At 44.0% G+C, this 23,015-nt stretch overlaps 1 pseudogene across 2 annotated transcripts in view; it reads right to left on the bottom strand.

The window, feature by feature from the left end:
- LOC147659367 (epidermal differentiation-specific protein pseudogene) overlaps positions 1–23,015 on the bottom strand; it is a 115,535-nt pseudogene that overhangs the window by 67,745 nt on the left and 24,775 nt on the right. The gene's annotated exons all lie outside the window — the stretch shown is intronic.

Raw genomic sequence — 23,015 nt, 5'->3', positions numbered from 1 at the left:
GCAGAGAGGGGTCATGACTGGCGATTATAGGTTTTCATCTAGATACTAAGAGTGGGTGCTTTCCTTAGGGAATCATTCACAACTGACACCTTTGGTAGGTTGGGATTCTGTTAAGTAGGGATACCATCCAGAGCAGGGTAGGGACAACCTAACCTGCACCTTTCCTTCCTGCTGTAAATGACGGAGAGATCACAATACGTGTCTATGCTTGCAGCCCTTTTGATTTTAGAACTTGTGCTTGTAGTGTTCTTTGCTCGCTTAAGAGCTTTTCGGGAGCACATGTATGTAGTGGTGCCCGTATATCTTTTGAATCTCATTCTGAGATGCCTGTACTTGCAGTTAACCTTAACCTTATAATAAATCTTTAAAAGCTAGAAGTAGTTTGTGGTTTTTCTGAGTTGAGTCCATTATTAGCAAAGTTAACCTGGTATTGGATGCACTTTCTTTCCTCAAAGACAGGCAATAAAGGTTCAGTTGACCAGAACGGGGTTTAGATCTAGAGTGATAAGATAGAGATCTACAATCTCGCCCTCGCAGTTGGTAGCTATAGAGGATGGTTGCCTTCTTGAGGAAGGTGATCTAGGCCAGGTTAGATTACATCAAGGCCCCTAGAGATCGATGATCGGAAGAACCACATGCCGAAGAAGGTCCGGATGACGTGAGACAGAAAAGCAGCAGTATCGGTCGAGAGTGAGTATAAAGGGTCATGCGTGTTAGATTGCGGTGTTTTTGTGTTGTATCTATGTTGTAATGTCTGGCGGAGTTGAATGCCTGTAGAGTGACTGTGGAACAGGTTGTGAGCGCTCGCAACCGGTGAAAATCTTAAGTTCAAAGAGAGCTTAAGTGGTTCGGGTGTATCGGACACCCAGAGTAATTGTCAACCAGTGTGAAGGGGGTCATGAGGTACCATTGATCGCCCGCAGGACCGTGATAGGGGGAACGTAAGTGTGAGTGCGTGAGTAACGGACGCTGGTCGGAAGTTACTGTGTGTAAGCAACCTATCAGAGAGACGGATGACATTTCGTCAGTTGGGGTGACAATTACAGATAGACTGTGGACGTACAGTCAAGGAAAGTGACGGCTTGGTCGGAAGTAGTCATTTTTCGGTGTATGAATGGGACGCATGTGTGACCGGGAGACGAGCTGAGAAAGGAGGGGTGCTGCTGCGAAGCGGAGGCGAGTGACGTCAGGAAGTGCCGCGCTGGGATTGGCCGGCCAGAGCAAGACCGCGCTGTGATAGGCCAGTTAGCAAAGCCGCGCTAGGATTGGTGGATTGTCATCAGGAAGTAAACAGTATAGCGAGGTCGGAAATTGTACGTTTAATCATGAAATGTTTTAAATGGTTAAGAGCGGCGTTTAAAAGAGAGAGACGGAGATCTTATGATAGGGAAGAAGCCCCGCCGGAGGGTACACCGGCTTATTATATGGCAGCAAATGTTGGGCTGCACACGATAATGTGGATTTCAGAGTGGAGTAAAATTACGGAAGGAAATGAGGAACTAACGTTCCCAAAGTACGGGACGTTCAGATTAGAGGTGCTACACCGATTAAAAGCAGTCATGACCTCAATGAGACCTATGCCTAGACCGACCCAGTTTGAAGCTCTCAATGCATGGATTAGGGCAGCACACGAGAGGAACCTGAATAGACGACAAGAAAGGGTGAAACGATCGGTGCAGGCTGCCGAGGTTCCATCGTGCCAGGACCTGTGCCATGACCTGTACCCTGGAGACTGGGTGCTTGTGAAGAAACACGTGAGGAGAAACTGCCTGGATGTTCGGTGGCGTGGACCCTATCAGATCATCCTGATCACGAACACCGCAGTGAAGGTGGGAGGCCTGCCCAATTGGATCCACGCGTCTCATACGCGGAGGGTTCCAGCACCTCTGGAAGAAACAGCTCCTCTCTCGGATGGAAGTCCAGCTGTGGACCGAGAAGCCATAGAGGGGGCTAGCCAAGCTGTAGAGGTGCAAGAAGAAGCAGGGAACGAGTCTGACCAAGCTGAGGACGGTCAGTACAACAGCGAAACAGACGACGCTACTGAAGGAGGAAGTAGCTGGGAGTACGAATCAGACACCGACCAGTCTGAAAGAGAGCGTGAACAGACCAGAAGGAGAAGGAGCAGAAGGGTACGTGGAGAAGCCAGTTGGCCACAAAGAAGGAGTTCTAGCCTGAGGTCAACTCCAGAGAGAACCCTTGCTCCAATATCGGAGGGCTCAGACCCGGAGGAAGGTGCGCAGGGCGCTGAAGCACCAGATCTACGAAGGTCAGGAAGAGTACGTGTGCCCAGCAGAAGATACGCCACTCCTGAGTGGACATATCTGGCGACAAATGTCTTTGGAGAGGGAGACAGGGAGGATACGAGCGGTGGTGGTGTCCAGCTCTGAGCCCATCATCACTGTGGAAGTACAGCTGTTAGTGCTCGGAGTCGAAGCAGAAGGGTCACTAACTTTCACACTCCCCAACCCTCCCCGCCTGAGCAAGTTAAAGCACATGTTTTTCACTGAATTGCAATTCCCTGACTTTGGAACAAAGATAACAAGCCATGAAGAGCACACTCTTCGCCTGGAAATATTGAACTATGCTATTCAAGCCGCAGGCTCGAAACTCATTGTAGATGCTTAAAGACTTTTGTAAATAAGCAAGAAAAAGAAGATTACCTAGCGCCCAGGAAGCAGAGAATCTTAGGGACCCTCCTATAAGCTGACGGAGAAGGGCTAGGGTTGTCTGTGTTCAAACTTTAAGGGACTTTGCAAAGGGGATTGCCAGCTTTCAATTGTATGGTTCTAAAGACTGAAAGATCAAGAGAGACTGTAAAGGAACAAAGAAGGAGAAAAGAATTTCGAAATTAAAACGGAGAGAGGGAACCATACTGTCGGAAGAAATGGAGGCCGGTAGTCCAACCCGTAGAGCTAAATGTATAATAGGCACACTAATAGTAGGAGTGATACTCTTAATAGCTTTAGTAGTTATTGTATCATACGTTAAGGGACATGAGAGTGAGGAAAGGGGATCAGACGAGAAGTCTGTGGTGACACCAAAACCCACTGTTGCTGGTAAGAAAGGGGAAAACATACAGGAGAAAGCGTTATTAGCAGCAGAAGCCCGCAGGTTACACATGGATGAGTCCCAAGGTGACTATAGGTCAAATGCTTATGCTAAACTTTTGTATGAATATGTGGATGCCATGGAGGTCAAAGACTGTTATGTCTGCATGCAATTGCCGGCGTCTGTAGATGAAGGCATTAGATATCATCACCTCCCGTTGACATATGGCATTACATGTAGCTTATTGCTTAGCATATTTTACGGAAGAGATAGTTTTGAGTATTATTTCTCTAACTATGATTCCGTGTTACCAGAAGTCCCAAATTATAAGCAGATGAATAAGTGGGACTACTGGAAGAGTGAAGACAGATTGGCCAAGTTCTTCATTCCTTGGGTTACCTTAGATACTTCACATGCCCGCAGAAATAACCTGACATGCAAGGTGTCAGAAGTCGAAAAGAAGTTTATAGGGCAGGTGGATGATCGGTATAGAAGGCAAAAGATTTTGAAGAAATCAGGACAATGGAAAACAGATTGGACCGAGGAAGAGAAGGCACACAAGAGGAAGGGTAGTAGTGGTCCAATAGCTTTGGATAAGACACAGAGAGGGAAGTTATGTCTTCATAGAAGCAAAACGTATTACGAAAATGTATTCGTAGGGGAAGTCAGTTGTGAACATGCTTTCAACTTAGAATATTACACAAAGGATTTCTTGAAAGGAATGCAAGTGATTCCAAATGTATATTTTGTATGTGGAAGAAATGCCTACGTGAGACTACCTGATAATTGGTATGGATCATGCTACTTGGCAATTGTCTTTCCCAAAATATACCATGCTCAAGACTTAGAGATCATCGAGGGCAAGGCCTCGAAGAGAGGGAGAAGAGAGGTGGGAGATGCAGAATTAGTTGGAAATATATTTGGAGCTGCATTTCCTATCTTAGGACTGATCCTCAATGATGTCAAAATTAGGCGACTGGCAACAGTCGTAGACAGGTTGTCTGCCAGCACTGCTAGATCCTTAATGCTGGTGGAAGGAGAGATGCAGTCGATAAGGGCCATGGTGCTTCAAAACCGTCTTGCATTAGACGTCCTGCTAGCAAAAGAGGGCGGAGTCTGTAAGGCTTTGAAGGTCCAGGAATGTTGCACTTATATTCCAGACAATTCAAAACCTCTTGAGAAGGTCATTATGAATATAACTAATATTCACAAGGAGATCGAAGACCTAACCAAAGTAAATGTTTGGGAAAAGGTGGGTCATGGAATGGGCGAAGTTGGAGGTTGGTTCGCCAACCTAGGGAAGAGCTTTGTGTGGTATGTGCTGAAACCTATCATCATAATAGTGATCTGTGTGATCCTGTTGTGGGGACTGGTGAGGTCATACCAATGGTATAGATCAAATAGATTGGAGAGATCCAGGAAAGAGCAGTTACAGAGATTGGCTGCAATGCAAGATAATCAGTACCGGAGTCTGAGGGCTCTGGAAACGCAGAAACGAGGGGCATTAGACATTAGTTCAGTTTAACTGTTGGTGATGACCCCTAGAGGTCATCAAAGGGGGGAACTGAGAGAGCGCAAACTGAACAAAATGTATGAGTGCACTATAATCGCTAGTAGTAAGCACAATTCATAAAGAGAAATGCCATGAGTGCTGAAAATATATTCATATATACCTTGAAATGTGTAGTTAATTTAGAGATTTCATATAGAAGTGGAACTAATGCAACATGTGTGAAAATGTATACTCTTATTAGAAGTGTTTAATCAGGATCCATGTTATGTAGCTGCTAATGGGAGAAATCATGCTGTAAGGCATGGAAGGGAACGGGCCTTATGGCTAGGCCAGAAGGGTTCAGAATCGAGGATTGCTTTCATATACATGGATTGCACTAATGTTACATTGATTTGTTTATTCATTAGACTTATATTCCATAGATGTGTTTTCTTATTATGCTAAGAGAAAGAAGATAACGTGTTATTCTAGTTAACTCGCGAAAGGGTTGTAGGCCTGAAATGATGAAAGGATTTTTGATTTGCACGTACTGGTACAGGCCGAACTGTGTCAGGGGAAAATGTTGCAAGCTTCTGTTAGAAGTCTATGAGAATGAAGATTCAGCTATGGATGTCTGTCTGCAAATGTGAGGGGGATCCAATTAATAATTGGATGAATAGAGTTTGTTCATAGATCGGCGCAGACACGGAGGAGGGTTCAGGAATGTTTTAGGGGGTATCGGCGGGCCGGAGAAGAGTCTGAGAAGCAAGGTCAACGCTAACGCACGAGGCCCAAAAGAAGAACATCATGGAAAAAGCCAGGAGAGACACCACGTGAGGGGCGTCTCACAAGGGGCGTCTCAAATGATGTTGTGTTTTGTATTAGGGTCAGCACCCCGGGGTGCAGTTAGAGCAGATGCCTGAGGACCCTTTAGAGAGCGGATGGGTAGGCAGAGAGGGGTCATGACTGGCGATTATAGGTTTTCATCTAGATACTAAGAGTGGGTGCTTTCCTTAGGGAATCATTCACAACTGACACCTTTGGTAGGTTGGGATTCTGTTAAGTAGGGATACCATCCAGAGCAGGCTAGGGACAGCCTAACCTGAACCTTTCCTTCCTGCTGTAAATGACGGAGAGATCACAATACGTGTCTATGCTTGCAGCCCTTTTGATTTTAGAACTTGTGCTTGTAGTGTTCTTTGCTCGCTTAAGAGCTTTTCGGGAGCACATGTATGTAGTGGTGCCCGTATATCTTTTGAATCTCATTCTGAGATGCCTGTACTTGCAGTTAACCTTAACCTTATAATAAATCTTTAAAAGCTAGAAGTAGTTTGTGGTTTTTCTGAGTTGAGTCCATTATTAGCAAAGTTAACCTGGTATTGGATGCACTTTCTTTCCTCAAAGACAGGCAATAAAGGTTCAGTTGACCAGAACGGGGTTTAGATCTAGAGTGATAAGATAGAGATCTACAATCTCGCCCTCGCAGTTGGTAGCTATAGAGGATGGTTGCCTTCTTGAGGAAGGTGATCTAGGCCAGGTTAGATTACATCAAGGCCCCTAGAGATCGATGATCGGAAGAACCGCATGCCGAAGAAGGTCCGGATGACGTGAGACAGAAAAGCAGCAGTATCGGTCGAGAGTGAGTATAAAGGGTCATGCATGTTAGATTGCGGTGTTTTTGTGTTGTATCTATGTTGTAATGTCTGGCGGAGTTGAATGCCTGTAGAGTGACTGTGGAACAGGTTGTGAGCGCTCGCAACCGGTGAAAATCTTAAGTTCAAAGAGAGCTTAAGTGGTTCGGGTGTATCGGACACCCAGAGTAATTGTCAACCAGTGTGAAGGGGGTCATGAGGTACCATTGATCGCCCGCAGGACCGTGATAGGGGGAACGTAAGTGTGAGTGCGTGAGTAACGGACGCTGGTCGGAAGTTACTGTGTGTAAGCAACCTATCAGAGAGACGGATGACATTTCGTCAGTTGGGGTGACAATTACAGATAGACTGTGGACGTACAGTCAAGGAAAGTGACGGCTTGGTCGGAAGTAGTCATTTTTCGGTGTATGAATGGGACGCATGTGTGACCGGGAGACGAGCTGAGAAAGGAGGGGTGCTGCTGCGAAGCGGAGGCGAGTGACGTCAGGAAGTGCCGCGCTGGGATTGGCCGGCCAGAGCAAGACCGCGCTGTGATAGGCCAGTTAGCAAAGCCGCGCTAGGATTGGTGGATTGTCATCAGGAAGTAAACAGTATAGCGAGGTCGGAAATTGTACGTTTAATCATGAAATGTTTTAAATGGTTAAGAGCGGCGTTTAAAAGAGAGAGACGGAGATCTTATGATAGGGAAGAAGCCCCGCCGGAGGGTACACCGGCTTATTATATGGCAGCAAATGTTGGGCTGCACACGATAATGTGGATTTCAGAGTGGAGTAAAATTACGGAAGGAAATGAGGAACTAACGTTCCCAAAGTACGGGACGTTCAGATTAGAGGTGCTACACCGATTAAAAGCAGTCATGACCTCAATGAGACCTATGCCTAGACCGACCCAGTTTGAAGCTCTCAATGCATGGATTAGGGCAGCGCACGAGAGGAACCTGAATAGACGACAAGAAAGGGTGAAACGATCGGTGCAGGCTGCCGAGGTTCCATCGTGCCAGGACCTGTGCCATGACCTGTACCCTGGAGACTGGGTGCTTGTGAAGAAACACGTGAGGAGAAACTGCCTGGATGTTCGGTGGCGTGGACCCTATCAGATCATCCTGATCACGAACACCGCAGTGAAGGTGGGAGGCCTGCCCAATTGGATCCACGCGTCTCATACGCGGAGGGTTCCAGCACCTCTGGAAGAAACAGCTCCTCTCTCGGATGGAAGTCCAGCTGTGGACCGAGAAGCCATAGAGGGGGCTAGCCAAGCTGTAGAGGTGCAAGAAGAAGCAGGGAACGAGTCTGACCAAGCTGAGGACGGTCAGTACAACAGCGAAACAGACGACGCTACTGAAGGAGGAAGTAGCTGGGAGTACGAATCAGACACCGACCAGTCTGAAAGAGAGCGTGAACAGACCAGAAGGAGAAGGAGCAGAAGGGTACGTGGAGAAGCCAGTTGGCCACAAAGAAGGAGTTCTAGCCTGAGGTCAACTCCAGAGAGAACCCTTGCTCCAATATCGGAGGGCTCAGACCCGGAGGAAGGTGCGCAGGGCGCTGAAGCACCAGATCTACGAAGGTCAGGAAGAGTACGTGTGCCCAGCAGAAGATACGCCACTCCTGAGTGGACATATCTGGCGACAAATGTCTTTGGAGAGGGAGACAGGGAGGATACGAGTGGTGGTGGTGTCCAGCTCTGAGCCCATCATCACTGTGGAAGTACAGCTGTTAGTGCTCGGAGTCGAAGCAGAAGGGTCACTAACTTTCACACTCCCCAACCCTCCCCGCCTGAGCAAGTTAAAGCACATGTTTTTCACTGAATTGCAATTCCCTGACTTTGGAACAAAGATAACAAGCCATGAAGAGCACACTCTTCGCCTGGAAATATTGAACTATGCTATTCAAGCCGCAGGCTCGAAACTCATTGTAGATGCTTAAAGACTTTTGTAAATAAGCAAGAAAAAGAAGATTACCTAGCGCCCAGGAAGCAGAGAATCTTAGGGACCCTCCTATAAGCTGACGGAGAAGGGCTAGGGTTGTCTGTGTTCAAACTTTAAGGGACTTTGCAAAGGGGATTGCCAGCTTTCAATTGTATGGTTCTAAAGACTGAAAGATCAAGAGAGACTGTAAAGGAACAAAGAAGGAGAAAAGAATTTCGAAATTAAAACGGAGAGAGGGAACCATACTGTCGGAAGAAATGGAGGCCGGTAGTCCAACCCGTAGAGCTAAATGTATAATAGGCACACTAATAGTAGGAGTGATACTCTTAATAGCTTTAGTAGTTATTGTATCATACGTTAAGGGACATGAGAGTGAGGAAAGGGGATCAGACGAGAAGTCTGTGGTGACACCAAAACCCACTGTTGCTGGTAAGAAAGGGGAAAACATACAGGAGAAAGCGTTATTAGCAGCAGAAGCCCGCAGGTTACACATGGATGAGTCCCAAGGTGACTATAGGTCAAATGCTTATGCTAAACTTTTGTATGAATATGTGGATGCCATGGAGGTCAAAGACTGTTATGTCTGCATGCAATTGCCGGCGTCTGTAGATGAAGGCATTAGATATCATCACCTCCCGTTGACATATGGCATTACATGTAGCTTATTGCTTAGCATATTTTACGGAAGAGATAGTTTTGAGTATTATTTCTCTAACTATGATTCCGTGTTACCAGAAGTCCCAAATTATAAGCAGATGAATAAGTGGGACTACTGGAAGAGTGAAGACAGATTGGCCAAGTTCTTCATTCCTTGGGTTACCTTAGATACTTCACATGCCCGCAGAAATAACCTGACATGCAAGGTGTCAGAAGTCGAAAAGAAGTTTATAGGGCAGGTGGATGATCGGTATAGAAGGCAAAAGATTTTGAAGAAATCAGGACAATGGAAAACAGATTGGACCGAGGAAGAGAAGGCACACAAGAGGAAGGGTAGTAGTGGTCCAATAGCTTTGGATAAGACACAGAGAGGGAAGTTATGTCTTCATAGAAGCAAAACGTATTACGAAAATGTATTCGTAGGGGAAGTCAGTTGTGAACATGCTTTCAACTTAGAATATTACACAAAGGATTTCTTGAAAGGAATGCAAGTGATTCCAAATGTATATTTTGTATGTGGAAGAAATGCCTACGTGAGACTACCTGATAATTGGTATGGATCATGCTACTTGGCAATTGTCTTTCCCAAAATATACCATACTCAAGACTTAGAGATCATCGAGGGCAAGGCCTCGAAGAGAGGGAGAAGAGAGGTGGGAGATGCAGAATTAGTTGGAGATATATTTGGAGCTGCATTTCCTATCTTAGGACTGATCCTCAATGATGTCAAAATTAGGCGACTGGCAACAGTCGTAGACAGGTTGTCTGCCAGCACTGCTAGATCCTTAATGCTGGTGGAAGGAGAGATGCAGTCGATAAGGGCCATGGTGCTTCAAAACCGTCTTGCATTAGACGTCCTGCTAGCAAAAGAGGGCGGAGTCTGTAAGGCTTTGAAGGTCCAGGAATGTTGCACTTACATTCCAGACAATTCAAAACCTCTTGAGAAGGTCATTATGAATATAACTAATATTCACAAGGAGATCGAAGACCTAACCAAAGTAAATGTTTGGGAAAAGGTGGGTCATGGAATGGGCGAAGTTGGAGGTTGGTTCGCCAACCTAGGGAAGAGCTTTGTGTGGTATGTGCTGAAACCTATCATCATAATAGTGATCTGTGTGATCCTGTTGTGGGGACTGGTGAGGTCATACCAATGGTATAGATCAAATAGATTGGAGAGATCCAGGAAAGAGCAGTTACAGAGATTGGCTGCAATGCAAGATAATCAGTACCGGAGTCTGAGGGCTCTGGAAACGCAGAAACGAGGGGCATTAGCCATTAGTTCAGTTTAACTGTTGGTGATGACCCCTAGAGGTCATCAAAGGGGGGAACTGAGAGAGCGCAAACTGAACAAAATGTATGAGTGCACTATAATCGCTAGTAGTAAGCACAATTCATAAAGAGAAATGCCATGAGTGCTGAAAATATATTCATATATACCTTGAAATGTGTAGTTAATTTAGAGATTTCATATAGAAGCGGAACTAATGCAACATGTTTGAAAATGTATACTCTTATTAGAAGTGTTTAATCAGGATCCATGTTATGTAGCTGCTAATGGGAGAAATCATGCTGTAAGGCATGGAAGGGAACGGGCCTTATGGCTAGGCCAGAAGGGTTCAGAAACGAGGATTGCTTTCATATACATGGATTGCACTAATGTTACATTGATTTGTTTATTCATTAGACTTATATTCCATAGATGTGTTTTCTTATTATGCTAAGAGAAAGAAGATAACGTGTTATTCTAGTTAACTCGCGAAAGGGTTGTAGGCCTGAAATGATGAAAGGATTTTTGATTTGCACGTACTGGTACAGGCCGAACTGTGTCAGGGGAAAATGTTGCAAGCTTCTGTTAGACGTCTATGAGAATGAAGATTCAGCTATGGATGTCTGTCTGCAAATGTGAGGGGGATCCAATTAATAATTGGATGAATAGAGTTTGTTCATAGATCGGCGCAGACACGGAGGAGGGTTCAGGAATGTTTTAGGGGGTATCGGCGGGCCGGAGAAGAGTCTGAGAAGCAAGGTCAACGCTAACGCACGAGGCCCAAAAGAAGAACATCATGGAAAAAGCCAGGAGAGACACCACGTGAGGGGCGTCTCACAAGGGGCGTCTCAAATAATGTTGTGTTTTGTATTAGGGTCAGCACCCCGGGGTGGAGTTAGAGCAGATGCCTGAGGACCCTTTAGAGAGCGGATGGGTAGGCAGAGAGGGGTCATGACTGGCGATTATAGGTTTTCATCTAGATACTAAGAGTGGGTGCTTTCCTTAGGGAATCATTCACAACTGACACCTTTGGTAGGTTGGGATTCTTTTAAGTAGGGATACCATCCAGAGCAGGGTAGGGACAGCCTAACCTGAACCTTTCCTTCCTGCTGTAAATGACGGAGAGATCACAATACGTGTCTATGCTTGCAGCCCTTTTGATTTTAGAACTTGTGCTTGTAGTGTTCTTTGCTCGCTTAAGAGCTTTTCGGGAGCACATGTATGTAGTGGTGCCCGTATATCTTTTGAATCTCATTCTGAGATGCCTGTACTTGCAGTTAACCTTAACCTTATAATAAATCTTTAAAAGCTAGAAGTAGTTTGTGGTTTTTCTGAGTTGAGTCCATTATTAGCAAAGTTAACCTGGTATTGGATGCACTTTCTTTCCTCAAAGACAGGCAATAAAGGTTCAGTTGACCAGAACGGGGTTTAGATCTAGAGTGATAAGATAGAGATCTACAATCTCGCCCTCGCACAGGTTTCAGGGCGCTCTCTGTATTATAAAACCTACTGCACAGCAAAAGAAAGTCAGGTGCAGCCAATGCCTAATTTGGGGCGGTGGTTGCCTGCTGGTGGCGGCTACTGGCATTGGCACTCCTTCTTTCCGCATCAGAAATGTCATTTGCCGATTGTAGGTGAGGAAAAACACAGAATGCAGAGAGATGGAGGAAGAGGAAGACGGAAAAGGGGAAAAGCAGAACCATGGAAGAGTAAGAGTGTCTGGTGTTTGATTAAAGAGTTGTGAGGTGGATTTAAAATTACACAGCTTTGATATTCGTCGTACTGCCATTTTATTGCACCGGCACACACTGACTGTAGGACTTTAATAAAATAATAGCGACATTTAGAAAGCACAGGCCCACCCGCTCACTCTTGTTGAGTCAATAGCCAGGGGTGGCCTTAGGCATGTGCAAGTTGTGCACCTGCACAGGGCCGCCAAACCCCAGGGGCCGCCACGCCAATATATATCCTTAATATAATAATCCTCTGAGGATGCATACATATTTGCGTGGCGGCCCCTGGCAGGGATTTGGCAGCCTCCGGCTCTCTTCCACTTCCAAACACCCTGACCCCCCTCTCTTCCGGGGCCCCGCCAGGACCCCCTCTTCTGGGGCCCCCTACCTACGCTCCCTGCCCAGGGCCGCCATGAGCCTAGAGCCGCCCCTGACATCGCCGTTCATACCGACACCCCACTGAAGACGTAAATTGACTTTGGTACTTATGTAGCATCGATCAAGCCTCGAGAGCAGCAGAGTGTTTTTCGTTCGAGCTTCAGCGCGCATTTGCTGTCTGCAAGACCAATTGTAAGAAATAAAAAACTTCTACCCACCTGCTACTTACCATTGGTTTACTCTAGTGCCTGTCTTCTCTGCTGCCTCTTAACTCGCTGTCTATGTCTTTCAGGTGGTGCTGTTCCTTTTCCCTCGTCAATTTTAATTAACCTTCCCAGTCCAGCAAGCAATACCCGACTGATGAGCCCAAAAAAAGGCAAAAGCAGTCTTGGCTTTGTGTTCATCTTCAAGGAGGTCCCAGCTTGGCAGTTTGTACTGAGTACTCCTATTGGAGCAGAGTCAATACTGGTTTGCATATCTCTGGGTCCAACTGACGTGGCATGCTGTGCAAAATAACAATGGTCTAGGATAAGGCGCGAGCAATTACCCGTGGCAGGAATGTATTTAAACATTCCATCCTTCACTTTTTAGGTCGAGCCTAAACAGCGCTTGCACTGTAGGCGCTCTGTTCGATTACTTTGTGGATGTGGTCCGTGGGTTGGACTGCCGACTTTGGTGCTGGAAACCAGCGTTCGAGCATCGGGGTTGCGTCCACATCCTGTGATTCTGGGCAAATCACTTTGGGCCATATGTAGGAAGCTTAATTGCGCTTGCAAATGCTGAAATTTGCAGAATTTCAGCATTTGCAATCGCAATTAGGGCATTGTGCTATGTAGGAGACAAAAACCCACATGCAAAATAAGGAACTGCAAAATTTGCGATTCCTTATTTTGTTATTGCATTTAAGGAATCGCAAATTGCGATTCCTTAAATGCAATGTAGGAAGCACCCAAGTTGTGTAAATTTTGGCTTAAGGAATAGCAAAATACCAACAACTTCAGGTAGGTGGTATTTTGCCATTTCTTTGAAAAATGCACTTTTTGGCGTTTTTCAAAGTGCCATGTGGGTCACAATCATGCCCTTAGGGCATGTATGTGGACCACATGTGCACACATGTTAATTTCAGGGGTGCAAAAGGGTGTCCTATTGACACCCTTACAACCCTGAAATTGCATTCTAAATTACCTGCATATGGCCCTTAATCTCCCCGTACATGAATGTGTCATGGAAAACCGATGCTCTTGTAAAGCGCTCCAATACCTTCAGGTCGAGTACGCACTATATCATGAGTGATATGTTTATTGATTGATTATTTAAAATCTTTACCAAAAGAGAATGCACAATATAAAATTTCAGTTATAGTAATACAGTAAAAGGGCGATAATTAAAAAAAAAAAATAAGCGATAATTTCATAATGTTAAAAATTCAGAAATATAAACAGTATAATAGTTAATGCTTTAAAAATTCCAGTTTTTTCCATACACTTGTTAAGAATTTTGAGAGGGCAGAGTTAATATGTATATCTTCCAAGCAAAGACATTGGATTAGTGCTTGTCTACATGTCCTTATTGATCTTTCATTGAAGTGCCTTTTTAAAAGTGTTAATCTTTCATTTTTTTGTTCTGGGCAGAGGCACAATAGATATATGATATTTTCTTCTTCTGTGTTACACAGCCGACATGATATATTATTTTCAAGCTTTTTCCATGGCAGTGCATGAGATTCTCAGGGCAGGATTCCGAACCGGGCTTTCATGAATATATTTTTATATTTCCACGTCCAAGCTGTATTCAAATATTGTTGCGGGCTCTTTTTTTTGTAACTGTTTATTATAGACCAAGCATGTTTCCTTTTGACCAGAGACTCTTTTTCACTTATTACAGATAAAATATCAGTTGTCTTATTTACAATTTTTTTAAAGATTCATGAAGAATAGTGGTCATCCAAATCTCCTTAAGCCCAAATTCATCCAAAGCCTTCTCGAGATACTTCCAGACAGATAATTTACTATTGCCCTCTACTTCTTTCCATAAAAGCTTCGAGATTAAATTGTCCTTGTCATTTTTTACCCTATACCATACTTTAATTGTGTTACCCATCCGAGCATGTAGTTGGTTGTTCAAGCCAAATTCTAGTCTAATTTGGGACTGTGAGGCATTTTTAGGTAAACAGCAAAAGGATCGAAAAGTTTACGAGATTTCTTTGTTTATTGTTATTGGGTCCTTTCCGTTCAATGCTTCACTGCCATAGGTTAGGGAAGGTAGCAATTTTGCAGATATGACTTTGAGTAGCGGCTGGTAGGTTAAATTGCTGGTGGATTTTTTTATCATACCAAATGCACCTGTTAGGGAGTTCGCCTTCCGGGCGATGTCCAATTTCTGGGGTTTAAAGCTACCATTGTCATCAAAAACCAGTCCTAGGTATCCATAGGTTTTACTTTGCTCCAGTTTTTCCTTACCTAAGAACCATTTCATATTGTATTTCCTTCTTGGATTTTTTGAGACAACCATAACTTTAGATTTGGATTCATTTATTACCATGTTAATTTTTTTATTGCGTACTCCTGTATACGTGTAATTAACCTTTGTAAGCCTACCTTTGTTCTGCTTAAAAGAATAACATCATCTGCATATAACAAAGTTGATATGTGCTTATCTGCAAGTTTCGGTGGATGGGCATTTATCTTGTTCAATGCTTCGGGTTAGTTTGCACTATATAAATGTGCAACAACAAAAAATATAGAACATTTTGGAAGTATTGGCAGGGGCGCCTGCGAGCGTGCCTTTATCTTGCTTCCTTCTGCATTCTATTTCATTACAACTCTCTGTTGCTGTAGTTTTCCTGAATAGACACACGAGGGCAGCAGTGCACTGTACACACTCACCCTTGTGCTATGTATTTCACAGTGCTAGTTCTGAGGTGATTGTTCTTTAAAGCATCATGTTTCGTGCATAAAATCGAAGTTATCATGGTTGGTGTTTCATGCAGTGCCTCGTAGATTTACGGTGCAATGATGTGTCATCCACCCGTGAATGCCAAGCAGATTAAATGTCCTTCCGCAAGAAGATATGGGCGAAGAGGTGCTGGAAATGAAATCTCAGCAGAGTGTTAGCTTTATTGTGCTGGGTGTTTACACCTTGCATCATCTGGTGCCATCTGTCGCAGCTAAACTATCACAGACACACACACGTAAATCAGGCATGGAAGAAAGCGAACTTTAAGTGTTTAAATTAATGCATATCTGATAGATATGCAGGTGTATCATCAGGTAGAATGTCCAAAAATTGAGTTAGTGGACGAGTGAACCCCCTGGCATAGTCTACTGCATACATCTTAAATGTTGTCCTAGGACACTGCACAATGATATCCGGTAATGTCATACTACAATGCATTGTACAGGCCCTCAAAGCTAGCTCCGTTGTTACAGTGCACTGCAAAGTCAGTGCTCGCCCTCCAGTCTAGTCTGCTGCACAAATCTGCAATGCACTGCACAGATCTGCGGTGCACTGTATAGTGTGCCACTGCACATTTCAGTACTTCTGTAGAGCAGTGCAATGCATAAAGCAGCATTTTGTCTTTTCTACTGTGCACCCTGTAGATCTTTAACTCTGTGCTAGAAGATTACATGCATAGATCTTTAATGCTCTGGTAGTGGAGTGCACTGCATTGAACCTAATTGCTGGGCAAGTACAAAGCACTGCATAGCTCGTCAGTGCTGTGCTTGAACAGTGCACTGCGTAGACCTTGAAAACGTTGCTAGAACAGTGCACTGCATGTACATTTAATGCTGTGCTAGAGCTGCAGCTGGCATGTCACTTTAAGACACATTTTCTGCTAACATATGGGGTCACAGACATTTGAAAAATGTAGGTGTGTGACTTCTTAAGCCTAAAGCAGCAGTGTTCGCCCGTCATCCTGTCGTGTCTTGGGACCGTCCCCCATAATGGAAAGTCCTGTTGGGGGCATTAGAATGCGCCCGCCACAGTGGCGGGCCCATACTGTATCTTCAGCATTGCGGCGGGCGGTGCTGAATGCACCACCCACCGCAATGCTGAAGATACATGCAATGCATTACAAAGCACAACATGGCAGGCACCCCTGCAAGTCCAAGAGTTCAGATTATTCCATGTCCCCAAAGCTAAAGGAATGCCTGGGAGGCAGGCATTTGTATTTTTTCATGTATATAATATTCATAAACAACTCTTGTTCTGCTCATCTCTAAATTAGATGAGCAGCGCCCCCCACCTGGCAGACTGTCCTAAGTGCGGTGTTGACAATTAAGTGCTGAGCACTGGAAACCAATTGAGTGCCGTGCTGAGCGCCGGAAACAACCGGCTCAACTTAAGCACCGCTCTTCATATCAGAGACATAGAAGAATCTGGGGTACTAATTGTCATGGACTGCAGTGCACATAAAGCAATATGTACTAAACTCAATTGGACCCCCCAAAAGTCAAATACTGCAACCGCTATGAGAAGCTGGATGGTGTGACCCCAACTACTTCTGTTTGTGAATATGTGTTTCAGTACAGAGACCACCTTAGTGGAGGTCACTGACACCATCAAGTTGGCAGTGGACCACGGGAAAGAAGTCGTACTCACACTCCTTGATTTATCCGCGGCCTTTGATATGGTGTCTCAATCCATCCTCTTACATCATCTGGAAAACATAGGAGAGGGTGGATCTGCGCTGGCTTGGATTAGCTCTTATTTGTTGGGGTATCCTAACTGGATAAGTCAGGGGAATGTGTTTCTACTAAGGTTAATACCCACAAAACCATGGAAGTGGGATAGCAAAGATTTTGGGCAGATAAAATATGCTATATCTGCTCTCTCGGGCTGTCTTCATCCTCTTTTAGGTTTGTCCATCCATCAGATGTTTGCTATTACTAATGCAGGCTTACTGCTAGATTCTCTCACAGAGACACTGGATGTTCGTTATTGGGCTATCCCCAGGCACTTCACATTGCCCCTCATTAAACGCGGTGCCAGGAAGGGTGCTGTCCTGTGCATTGCTCTAAATGGACATATGAAAGGGCAGCTACTTAGAGTACCTGTTTGCTCCTGATAAGTACCCATTCGCACCCATTAAATGTATTACGGACGTGCTCAGAAGTGCCGGTTACTCTCCTTTTCAAAATAAAGAAGTGCAGTTTTTTTTGGGGGGGGGGGGGGTCAATAAATGCTCTTTATTTTCATTAGTTGCAATTCCTTTATGTTTCATGAATAATAATAAGATCAATAATAATGTATTTATTGTTCAGATAATTAAAACCATAACAATTTTACAAACACTATTTAAAAAAAGAGCAAATTGCGTGAAGTTACATTTCTCTACAAACGTCTTAAAATGTATACAATTGTAAAGTTACCCAGTGCTGGACAGGACCTGCCCATTGAAAGCCCTGCTTCTGTCAATATGGACTCACTCTCTTTATACATGAAAACCAAGGCCTGTGATGTCTTTTTGCTGTAAAGTTCTCTCCATGGCAACTGTTATTTTTCACCAACCCACCTATGTCAGTGATGTGTGCTAAGGTATCTTAGGTGGGTGACCTCTTTCCATCACCATCCCATTGCCCGACACTCATCCTCCATATAGTTTTTCCAGATATCTGCCTAGAGTAGGGAATGTTTTACTGGCTGTGCATCCCATAGGTATTCTTTGAAGCAGTGAGCATGACTTGCTCTGTTCTACCCAGTCTGGCAACTTACCTGTCTTGCAACTCCTACGTGATGCTTCTGGTCTACAAACAATATAGGTGACTGTTCAATACTTCCTCCCCCTCCTACAGGACTTTTTGAGTGTGCAGCTTTGTCAGAGCGGTGATATCACAAGTTTTCTTTCAGTTAATCAACCTAGGCTTGATTTGTCTCATACTAAATTAAATTAAATGAATGAATGCGTACTTGTATAGCGCACTTATACCCTGAGGCATCTTGGCACTGTACGCATACCGCTGTGGAACCCTTCCTGGATTTTCCCTGTGAAATGCCCACTCCTGGGCACCCCCAAGGTGTAGCCAGGCATCCCAGCGCTGCTGGGGCCGTTGTGATTAAGCAAGCTATTGCCCAGAGTTGCAGAGTGGGACCCATGATTAGAATAGGCACCGAGGTAAGAATTATCAGGTCCGAGGAAATTGAGCCCAAGACCCGCTGAGGCGGGAATTGAACCCTGGTCCCGGGCCAGTCCTCTGCATCAGGGTCTGCCGCTCTAACCATTGAGCCACACTTCTCCAAAGCATATTCAACATCAAATGCTACCTGTGTGGTACCCACTGAGAGGTGATAGCTTTTCTCTGGTTTTTTGGAACCTATTCTGCTCACTAATGAACACTGTTGCCACAAACCCTGAGTTTGCAGTGGTTTCATCTGCCTCTGTTATGCCTCGTAGTTTGCTCAATTATTTGCCAAGGTGGATTAGTATGAGTTATGTAAACCTGTGAGGCCATATGTTAAAGGGACTGCTACCAGTATTCATTGATATGCCTCATACTTGAGGCTTCTGGGTTTTATGGCAAACGCGCATCAGGGAGTTGGTCCAGTGCAGTATCCCGACCACTTTCCTCTCTCTTGACTTGTAAAATGAACTTTTCCACAAAGTAGTAGTTCTTGCAGTCCATGGAGGATTTCTATTTGGGGTGCCTTCTAGAGCCACTACCATAGCCACACCTACCTTAATAATCATTGCAAAGTCAATAGGTCTTGTCTTTAGAATGCAAGTGTAAAGCTATTGGCATTGCCAATGTTTGTTTGTTAATTTTTGAAAACATAGGAGAAAAAAATTTCAAAATACTGGAGGCAAAGCAAACACATATGTTGAAGGATCTTGAAAGTTGTGTGTACAGCGTTGCCAAGCTCAGTGATAGGTAACATGATAAGCACTGCTTGGAGCAGATAGCCGCGTTAACTTGCATAGCTGCCAGTGCTTTGTTCCCAGGTGTTCATTCCTGTGGTGGCCTCAACTTAGAGACTGGGACCAGTTAATATACAACAGGATGGCTTCAATAACATTACGTGACATTACTGACATGAGGTTGAACCATAACACAACCCAATACCACTACATGCAACATGATTCAACTCCACCTATTTACACTCTGCTCAATACCACATCCAGAGACCCCACATAAAATCACTGTCACATAGCAACAATCCACATAGATTCTCAAGACCATACCACATAATCTCAATCAGTATAATTACACCCAACACGAAACAGATTCATGCCACACAATTCAACTCCACACATTTCCATTCCACACCATATACTTCAGCACCAAACGACACTATTAAACTCAACACAACTGCACAACATACCATATACATCCAATCCATACCACACATTCCACATCATGCCACTGAATTTAATAGCACTCCACATAATTACATTCCACTATAGCACTCTACAACACAAAATACCATTCCACATAATTACATTCCATTACACACAATCCCACAACACATAATTACATTAGACTCAATACCACATAATTACTATTCACATAAATCCACTGCACACTATACCACTTAATTCCCCTACACAAATTTACTCCACACCACACAATTCCACCACACACAGTTCCACAACTAACAATTCCAATTCAACCCACATAATTCCACTCCACAAAGCATACATCCACTCCACTCCAAGCCAAAACACATAGGCAAAATACATTGTAATTTACAACACCAATAGCTCTAACTCTCACTGGTGCGAAACCGATTGCATTGCAAATGCTTGTTATTATTGCAACTTTATTATCACATCCATTTAATACCATTCTAAGGGCTTGATTCTCTGTTGTTAAAAATCTATAAGTGTTGTTTTGGAAATGTGTGCCCATGATTTTCCTTTTCTTCTTAGAAGTAGACTCTATATCAGAGTGCTCACTGGTATACTTGGTATATTTTAGAGGTGTTTAGCCTCATGTTATCCTCTCAGTGATTTATTTGCTTGACTAACCTTATGCATTTTGCCTTATGTAATTATTTTTTTTTTAAATACAACTTGCTTGAATCTTGCTGGCTTAGAAGAGGGTTACTCCGTTACGCACGTGACGGGTATGTGATTTGATGTGTCAAAAGTACATTATATACATTATATACAATGGCACTTGTAGTACGTGAGATGGGATATCGGTCATGTTTGTGATGGAGTAACCGATCCGCCGAACTGTAAATCACACCCTAAATGTTCTACAACAGAAAGATAAGTTATCCATAGGTGAGACCTTAAAATAAAGCTACTGGGCATACTCTAACTTATATTTGATTAATTCCCTTTAGGAAATTGTAATATTTATTAGGTAATGTTTCTATCATTGCTGCTGAGTTAAATACCATTATAGGAACATGTGCATAAGATCAGCTAGTCCATACTTAATGAAATCATGAATTTCTACTAGTAGTAGGAAAATATGCTAGAATTATTTTGTCATAATAAATAACTTTGAGAGTGGTGCAGTAGTTACGATTATTATGTAAATTGTATGCAAAGAGGAAAAATTCTAATAATCTATTGTTGATCATTTTAGTATGTTGAATTTTAATTGTGATGGTTCTTACACACTATGGCCCTCATGACGATGTCAGACGGACTCACTTCCGCCCGACACTGCATCCGTCAAGGGAGCGACCGCCTCATTAGAATGTTACCAAATTCTGTTTGGTCGCATTTCTACATTTTAATATAGGAGCATGCATTACGACTGTAAACCGGCTGTAATGCATGCTCCTGTAGTAAAATGGGAGGTCTAGCCCATCCCAGCACCCCGTGGCAGGCACCTCAAGGGGCCTGCAACAAGGTGCAGGGATCAACATGGGGGACTGTAGGTGCCCCCTCGGCCTCCACCCGGTGCCGGTGCACCCAAGTGGGCACAACTGGGGGACCCTAAAGGTGCTTTTCGACATGGTTTCCATGTCAGACAGACCGGCATGGAAACCATGTCGGAATCCATTATCGTAATCTCAAGGGTGGGAAGGCCTGTCCTTGAGATTACTCGCTGGATTCCAACTGGTGGACAGGCTCTCTGAGCCCATACGATGCCAGCCTGAATGACCAGAAGGTTTCCTTTCCAACATCCTCCATTGTAATGAGAAGGTCGGAAAGTAATCCGACCCGCCCACTACGATGCGGCTCGGAACGGAGCCTTCCGAGCCGCATCGAAGTTGGCCCCAGGGCCGGACTGGCCATAGCGGGCACCGGGTGTTTCCCCAGTAGGCCGCTAGGGTGGGGGCCGGTTTTGGGCCCCTGGTGGGCCGTTTTTGTTACCGGGGTCGGCAATGTCGGCCCCCGGTAACAAAATCGGCCGAAACCGGCCGTCGCCAACTGGTCAGCTGCACTCCCCTTGACCCCAGGCTGAGAAGTTTGCCAGGACCGGTTTCTGTTCTCAGTCCGGCCCTGGTCGGCCTCTTACTTGTTATGTATTGTACTTATTATTTAATGTAATTGTGAACGTTTTCTTTGTTCAAAGTAAACTGTAACTTTGAATTGCTGTTGGTTGTACTCCTTTACAATATGCTTTTGATAAAATAACAGTTGAAGCGAAATACAATGCAGAATAACATTTTTTATCTTTTTCTCTCTGCTCAACCCCTGATATTAATTGCATGTTAATAAATGTTTAAAGAGTCCTTAAATACGTTCCAATGTACTTTTTAGGCCCTTTGCAATATGGCTAAAGATGTCAGTGGTTGTGCATTCAATCAGCTTGTTCAGCTGTTCCTCTTTGGAAGATCATTTGGGCTTTTGCAAATTATGATGTTTTCGATCACAGTTGGTAGGAGTAAAACAATTAGCGCCACACCTATGATTGTTCACTTCCAGGGTACAGCTATAGTTACAGGGTTTAAGACAGTTGTGTGGCTCTCAGGCCTGATAACAAGAGGTTTTCTTGGCTTCAGGCAGCCATAAGAATGCCTTCAGGGCCTAGAGCTGTCTTAACACTGGCTCAAGACTCATCAAGGACAACGTTCTGTATTTAGAACCATCTGAAGCCTGTAACATGTTTTGCAAATTAGGCCGTTTGTTCTGGTCGCCTTATGATTATGTAAGTATTAAAACAGAGTTAAAAGGGTGTCTACAACTTGGGAGGATTATAACCTGAACGAAAGTCAAGGCAAATCAGATCAATGTTCATTGCACACACACTCGCGGGGCGGCCTCCGTAAGGGAGAGAGTTTAGTTAATCAGGTCCTAGATCAGGAGTTGTTGGCACAGACTGGAGATCTAGGATTCCTGAGACGTCTTAACAAAGTTCAAACCATAATGTGCTCAGAGTTCTAGGACTGTGTGTGTTTTTGTGTCTGTGTATTATTTTGTTCTGTTGTGTGTATGTGTGTGTGTCTATATCAGTCTATATTTCTATGTTGGTATTTGGTGTGTTTGTGTGTATTTGGATAGTAGTTTGCAGGCTTGTGTATATCTGTTTATATATCTGTATGTGTGTGTCTGTGTGTGTTGTGTTTAACAGAGAGTTTTGCATATGTGTGTATGTTTCTGGTTACATGTGTCAGTGTGTATGTGTTTTTTTGATTGGGAAGGTATATGTGTGCATTTCTTTGTGTAGTTTTGTGAGTTTTGTTTATTGTTTTTGCAAGTATATCCACGTGCATGAGTATGAATGTGCAGCATACAAGGATCTTTGTCCAGACTGTTGTGAGTGAATAATAAAATGAGACGAATGCATAAAATAACAGATTATGTGGGATACGTATTCTTGGAGACAGACACCATTTTCCTTCTCTAAAACTGTCACTGTCTCTTGGAAGCTTCAGTCAGTGAGACTGTGCTCTTCAAACTATCCTCTCTAAGACATGTCTTTGTAAATGTTGTGGGCAGAGAAGGCCTCCAATGCAAAAG

Source organism: Lissotriton vulgaris, unplaced genomic scaffold (genome assembly GCF_964263255.1).
Source record: "Lissotriton vulgaris unplaced genomic scaffold, aLisVul1.2 SCAFFOLD_4937, whole genome shotgun sequence".
Lineage (NCBI taxonomy): Eukaryota > Metazoa > Chordata > Amphibia > Caudata > Salamandridae > Lissotriton > Lissotriton vulgaris.
This window is presented reverse-complemented; position numbering and strand designations above follow the sequence as displayed.